General features: G+C 37.8%; 1 long non-coding RNA gene across 1 annotated transcript; it reads left to right on the forward strand.

The window, feature by feature from the left end:
- The first annotated feature begins 6,495 nt into the window (after nt 1-6,495).
- On the forward strand, nt 6,496-7,573 carry LOC133708308 (uncharacterized). Its single transcript, XR_009845750.1, has 2 exons — nt 6,496-6,828; nt 6,920-7,573. It is a non-coding gene; the product is annotated as an uncharacterized LOC133708308 (long non-coding RNA).
- The last annotated feature ends 265 nt before the right edge of the window (nt 7,574-7,838 follow it).

Here is a 7,838-nt window from a genome sequence, read left to right on the forward strand (position 1 = left end):
CATAATCATTCAAAACATACTGAATAAGGTGACATTCACCCAAAGTAGCTTTCTCAAAAACCAAGCTATCATCAGCAAAGAGAAGGTGATGAATTGCCGGAGCACCCTCATAAATTTTAAATCCCTATAAATCTCTATTAGTCACTTTACACTCTAGTAAAGCATAAAGAACCTCAGCATAGAGTAAAAATAAATATGGTGAAAGGGGTCCCCTTGTCTGAGACCCCTGGTGGGAGTCAGATAACCTCACGACTGTCCATTAATAAGAAAAACATACCTCATAGCAGTGACACATTTTATACAAGGGTTTAGTTCAAGGAAAGTTAGGAGGTGAGGCCATCTCCAACAACTTCTCGATCTCTATATATTGGTTTTTTTTTTTTCCTTCGCTAAGTATTTTCATGTATCTTCCCTATACTATCTTCTTTTTAGAGAAAGTGAGGAGTGAGAAAACGAAAATCTTTGTACTTATAGCAAGCTCTAAAATTATAGGAAATTATTTTTGAGGAATTTTTTTACTCTTTTCTCTCTTCTCTCTCCAAATTATATTTATTTATCATTAATTATTTAATCAAATTTTAAAAAAATTTAAAAAATTACTATATATTTAACCATGTATAATAAATTATAGAGATAATAAAGAACCTGTTGGAATTGTGGAAGAAAAATTATAGAGATTTTAACTTTTAAAACCACATAATAGAGATTTTATAAAGAACCCGTTGGAGATGCTCTGAGACCGTCACGCACTCAACTATGGTTCGACATAAAAGAGAAGGATATCACCTATCCCCATTTTCTCTATATCCATTATGCCTCAGTAATCATATTAGGCCACATATTTCTTTACTAACAGCGATCTAAAACCATTTACATATACTATTATATATAATTAAGTAAATAAAGGCAAAAGCTTAATTTTTTTTCTCTGTGGCATACTCTCTCTCTCTCTCTCTCACACACACACACACACATTGCGACCCAAAAGCTACCATCATGGGTTTGCCATCGAAACCCAAATCCTAATAACATCGTTTCTTTCTCAAGCAAGCCCATTGTACATGTCCCATACTCCTCTGACTAAAAAATCCAAAAAATTGATTTTGATGTGTGTATTCTATCTTTTGGGTTTAGTCTGAGAGTTTAGGATGTTAAATTAGGATATGGGTTTCCATGACTATCGAAAGTGGTGGCGTAATTACTTGTTGTAAAAAATATTAGATCTGAATCAAAATTGCAATTGAATCTCTTCCTATTTCTTCAATTTGCTCAACATTTAAATTATCTTGTCGAATTAGATAACACATTCGATTATTTGAAGATTGAGCGCCACAAGATTCTTAGTGCATATGGATCTGGATGGACTTTACAGCTGTAATTGGGAATCTGATTATAGAAGATAAGTTGTGCATTAAACGATGATCCATGAATAGGTGGTGGTTTTGATTGGTTCGTTCGAAATTTATTGCCTGACCTGTGGATATAGGTGTATGGAAAATTAAGGGAAGATAAGAAGACCACATGACAACACAAAATAAAGATGCAGTTTCTTTGTTTTGGTTTGTAAAAGTAGAGAGAGGAGCAGGAAGAAAAAGAATTATAGACGCCCGAAGAGTGTACTGCATTCATTATTACTTTTTTCTTTTGTAATTAAACTTTTATTTTTAGGGAGAATATCACAAATGGTCACTCAATTTTTACATGTTCGACACTTTGGTTACTCACTTTTTAAATATATCACTTTGGTCACTCAGCTTTAACTCTGTTATTCACTTTAGTTACTTCGTTAATTTTTTCATTAAAAAAAAAACTTTATTTGCCACAATATCAAGAATATTTTCATCCAACCAATCGTGGAAAATCTAGAAGTCTGAATTGGAATGATTAGGAGAAGTGACTAAAGTGAGGCCAAATGTCCCTTCGGGACTAAAGTGGACGTGATTGACAGAGTAATAGTTGAGTGACCACAGTGATATATTTGAAAATCGAGTGACCAAAGTGTTAAATGAGTCATAGTTGAGTGACTATTTGTTAAATCTCCCTTATTTTTAATAGAATTCTATTAATAATAGAGAACTTAAAAGATGGAGTTGCTTTCTATTAAGTAAGAGTACATGTGTCAAAATATTATGCGACTGACAGAATAGGTATAGGCAATTTGGGGATAGGTAATCTCCTCCTAAATAAAAGATTATAGAGGTGAACTTTTTGGCCACTGAAAATGGTCAAATCAGTGAGAAAATCGAAACTTGGCCAAACTAGGCAATTGGTACCGGAAAGTGCATCAAATCGAAAGTGACCGATTTTTTGTTTGATCATATGAACAACCGGAATGAACCGAACCAAAGCGACTCTATCAATTTCTATAGGTTTTGAACATTGTATATCCTAGAGTTGCACACATAGCATTTCATTTCTTTATTTTTTTTATTTTTTATTGAGGTGTCAATTTATTATTGGTATTAAATGTGTTATCTTAGGCTTGCATAGACTATATTACATGCCTACTAATAAGATTCATACCACACAACATATGTCATTTATTCTATTTTGTATTTCTGCTCTTCTCGTAGCCTCAACACAACACAGCAACTCGGGCTCATTCTCCAATCGCACAGGCAAAGTACCCAGGCGCTCATCTGACGGCATCTCCGGTAATACAGAGCCCAAAAGGTGACCCTTTGTACACCCCTGCACACGAGTCGTCACCTCAGTTATGCAAATCATTAATGCGAGGTTACAAAAAGGGAAGAGACACCTCCTTTCGCATGACTAGCAAACCTCAGCAAAACACATGTCTCGCATTGTTCTCTGTCCCATAATACACCACAGACAGCGTACGAGACAAAACAACGGATAAACGATACAAACGCCAAGTATACCCCACGACATTAGCAATACACACTCAGCGGGACCCGATCCTCGACTCCTCTTGCCTGGGGACTTGGGGGACTGGGCAACCGGGGAGTAGGGTGGTAGGCCCCATGGAAGAATGTTCCTGATGACCATCTTGCCATACACTCCTGATGTTTTCCAGGAAATGAAGTCCCCACCGAAGAGGATTCTTGACCGGGGACTTGGGGGACTTATTGAAGCCATATGGGCATAAAGGTGCAAACATTAGGAATGTACAGCTCAATAGTCACCAAAAGCAACAAAAAGTCCTCCAAAGCCCAAGAAACATGAGCCATGCAGTAGTCAAATAGCCCTTGACATGCATAAGGAAAACATTCCCACATCAAAGAATAAGTAAGCACTCCGCCCAATGTCACCTATAAAAAGGGGAAATCCTTCCCAATCAAGTAAGTCCACTATTACACTTTATACCTTTCACTGTCTTTATGTCACAAGATACTGACTTAGGCATCGGAGGGTTATAGGCTGGCAACCCTGATCTCCCCCTGACCTATTTTTGTGTTGCCAGGCATTGGTATAGAGCATCCAGCCCCATCATCTTTGTAGATAGTGGCTCCCGACACCGCATCAACACTTGTATTCTCTCACCCCTTACTTCTTTTCCTATTGATTTGTGATAGATTTCAACAAATTACATTTAAAAAATTATCTTCTTCCATGGATTGATTTGTAAATTTTGCTCTTCCTCAAAATTGACCAGAAATCATGTTAGAAATGGATGGAGAATACACACACTCAATATTATGGAAGAGAGAATGTTTCACTACAATGCACACAAATGATTACATGCAACATGCAATATATAAGACACTAAAAATAATTCTAGACTCTATAACGTCCATAACCGACGTCTAACTTATTGACCCATAACTCTCTATCATAATCACCCACTACAACATGATTGACTACTAACTTACATAACGGAAATGTCCATTATTTCATGCATTACACCCACTGACTCATGCATGTAATTCACACATTAACCCTTTAATTAAACACCAAATGACAACTAATTAAGGACATGTTTATTTTCCAACATCCCCCCCCCCCTAAACATGACTTTTAGGTTTTGGACCAACTCCAAGTGAAGCTCTCAATTTGCTAAATGTCTCTATCTTCAAAGGTTTTGTGATGATGTCAGCAATTTGGTCGGCTGACTTGACAAACTTGAGCTGAATCTCCTTCTTGCTCACAAATTCTCTGATTTTGTGATACCTTGTGTTAATGTGCTTGCTCTTTTCATGGAACACTGGATTCTTGGCCAAACCTATTGCATACTTGTTGTCAATGCAGACTTCAGTAGCTTCCTTTTGTGCCAAGTTAAGCTCTTTCAACAAATTTCTAAGCCAAATACATGATAAACACAGGATGTTGTAGCAAATATTCCGCCTCACAAGTAGAAAGTGTCACAATGGATTGCTTCTTTGAAGTCCATGTGAAAGCTACATCTCCCATATAAAAGACAAATCCAGTGGTACTTTTTCTATCATCAATATCTCCAGCCCAGTCACTATCACTATAACCCACAAGTTTCAAATCATTTGTTGGTGAATAAAGTAAACCAAAATCAAGTGTACCTTTGAGATAACGAAGAATTCTTTTGGTTGTCTTCATGTGGGTGCTAGTTGGCTCCTCCATGTAATGGCTAACAAGACTAACTCCATAAAAGAATATCAGGTCTAGTGCATGTTAGATATCTCAAGCTTCCAACCAAACTTTTGAAAGTAGTTGGATTCACCTTTTCACCAACATCATGTTTGGATAACTTCACTCCACACTCTACAGGTGTGATTGCATGATTGCACTTATCCATCTTGAATTTTTGGAGGACTTCTCTTGCATAGCTCTCCTGTGAAATAAAAATGCCTTCCTCGATTTGCTTCACTTCAATGCCAAGATAGTATGACATGAGCCCAATATCGGTCATCTCGAATTCTCTGGTCATTGCTTTCTTGAAATCTTCAAACATTCTTGGATTATTGCCAGTAAAAATTAAATCATCCACGTACAAGCAAACCAACAACATATCACCATCATTATTCACCTTCACATAAAGAGCATGTTCATGTGGATACTTGTTGAAACCATTATCTTGAAAATACTTGTCAATTATGCTATTCCATGCTCTTGGTGCTTGCTTGAGCCCATAAAGCGCCTTCTTGAGACGAAGCACTTTATCTTCATGCCCTTTCACCACATACCCCATGGGTTGATCAATATGCACTTCCTCTTTTAACATTCCATTCAAGAAAGCATACTTCACATCCAATTGATAAATCTTCCATTTATTTTGCGCAGCCAAAGAAATAACCAATTTTATGGTTTCCAATTTAGCAACAGGAACAAATACCTCATCATAGTCGATGCCAGGTCTTTGGTTGTAGCCCTTGGCAACAAGCCTTGCTTTGTACCTTTCACTTCTCCAATTGCATTCTTCTTGGCCTTGTAGACCCGTTTTACTCCAATGGTCTTTTGACCTTCTGGCAAGGCAGCAAGCTCCCATGTATTATTCTTCTTAATTGCTTCAATCTCCTCATCCATTGCTTTCCTCCACTTCTTTTCTTGAATAGTTGCTTCATATCTTATTGGCTCACATTTAGCAAATAAGCAAAATAAACTAACATCATCAACCGATAAAGCTACCTCATAGATTTCATTCAAGCTCTTCTTTCCTTGAGGTCTTGTTTTTGGTGGTGAATCATCTTGAATTGGTGATGGAGGAGGAGTGCGTGGTGGTGATGGAGGAGCAGTTTGTTGTTCCTCTTCATGTCTATGCGCAACTTCTTCTTCTTCTTCTTCCCAAAAAGGAAATAAATTGTAATCTTTTTCTTGATTTTCCCAATTCCAGCTGTCTTCTTCATCAAACTCCACATCTCTACTAACAACAACCTTGTCTTTGTTGGGGTTGTACAATTTGTAGTCTTTGGGGGGAGCATCATTGACAAGACCCGCCCTGGATTTCACCCTGAAATCCAAAGTGGCTCTGCGGGGCCCACTTTAGAAGAAATTATACCCAAAATTTGGCGGAATTTCTCCTAAAAGTGGACTACCCAAAACCTGTAGAAAGACATTTACACTTCTAATATCAAACACTATCCTCAACTCTTGGAGCCACCCTGCTCCCCAAATCACAACATCTCCCAATTCACATTACACAAGTCTCAACAACATTAACCCCACAGGTTATCAGAGCAATCTAATACACAAGGTATACAATAAAATAAAATAGAATGGTAAAGGATCGATAAGTCCTACAATGTGGAATGTGGGCCCCGAAAAAATATATCGAGCTTAGTGGAGATAGTATGAGAAATTATTTAACGTTCTCCATAAATGTCAAAGTGCTCGAGAATATTTTTAGAAAATTACACAAGGTGAAATCCTTGATTTAAGGATTGAGTAATAAAGTACACGACACAACGAGTTCGTGTAAATTTTCGGGGAATTTTTCGGATGCCGAAACTAATTTTTACGAATTTCAGAAGTTGGGAAACATTGAAATAATTATGGAAAAATAAAAGAAATTCTACGGTGCGATCTAGACCGTTGATCAAGCACCGCTTTATCCTAGCCCTTGAAATAGAATGGAAATGAGGGTATTTATACCCCTTGATCAGATCAAGGATCGTGATCACTCCCAGAAAACTCGAGAGAGCATCAGAGCTCTCTGACCCGAGACACAACCGCGACCCGACAATGTGACTCGACTGGAACTTTCATGTCCGCCCACCCCACGATGGGTCGACGGCGCTTGGGCACCATCGTCTTCGTCTCGCTGTCGCCCACCTCCCTGTGACCTTAGATCATCCATGAATTGAACGAAGAAGGAGAATCGAAGACCCGAATCTCCGAGTCTCCTCTGGCGATTTCTGCAAGTTCCGACGACTCTGGCCACCATCTGAGCTGCAAGTGGTATGAAAATCACTCATCTCGTCGTGCTCTTCAAGTCTGTGTAATTAGTTCTTCCATTCGATCGATTTTGACTTATTTACGTTTTGGGTAGCCACGGCTCCGCCGTGTTCTTTGAGTCCGGCAACTTCTCCAGCGCTTCTAGCTTGATCGGCATGTGACAGATGGTCCATTAGTCGTACTTTACACGCTGGTGTACATAGTCTGCGAGTTCGATCAAGTTTTCAGAGAAGCTGTGTTTGGGTGCACTCGGCCTCCACCGAGGTTCTCTCCGATGACTTTTCTGGTTTGTCTTTTGATCGATTTTGGTATTAGACTATGGACTGAGGCTTAGTTGTGTTGAATACAAAACTGGGGAATTAGTTAGCTACACCGGCTTGGACATGCTGTGTTCTCCCTAAGAGTGCAGACTTTGATCTAAGTTGATCACAAGGTGAGTTGGATTTGTTGGAGAAATTCTGGGAAATTTCCTTGTAGTTGATTGCTGGTGTTTGTGTGATAATCATATCCTATAGTGAAGGATGGTAATTTGAGTTGTTTCCGGTCTACAAGCTTGATGTTTAGTCGATTGTTAAAGCCTTAAGTTTTAAATTGGTTTGTTTTGAATTGGTTATGAGGATTTGAGAAATGGTTAAGTTATGACCTTGGGTGTCCTTAGTGTTTTGGGTACACCATATTTGAGATTAAAATTGTGTTGGGTGTCTGATCCAGGAGGATCAACATAATAATATATTGAAATTATTCAATATATTATACTATATTCTATTATTAAATATTATAAACCATTAGAACTTTGCGGTTTACAATTAACAGTTTGAAACCGTTTAAAGTTAAAGGTTTATATTGATTAAGAAATTTAAATCATTTATCATTTACGGTTTGAATTCAATTCTTATATTTAGTTTTCTATTTTAGGAAACCATTAATTGTATATAAACAGTAATCATTGTATGAATTAAGGAGGCAGTTGAATACGATTCCAACTCTTTCCTTCATAATTCATTGTGTTCTTT

The sequence above is a fragment of the Rosa rugosa genome, chromosome 5, assembly GCF_958449725.1.
Source record: "Rosa rugosa chromosome 5, drRosRugo1.1, whole genome shotgun sequence".
In the NCBI taxonomy this organism is placed as follows: domain Eukaryota; kingdom Viridiplantae; phylum Streptophyta; class Magnoliopsida; order Rosales; family Rosaceae; genus Rosa; species Rosa rugosa.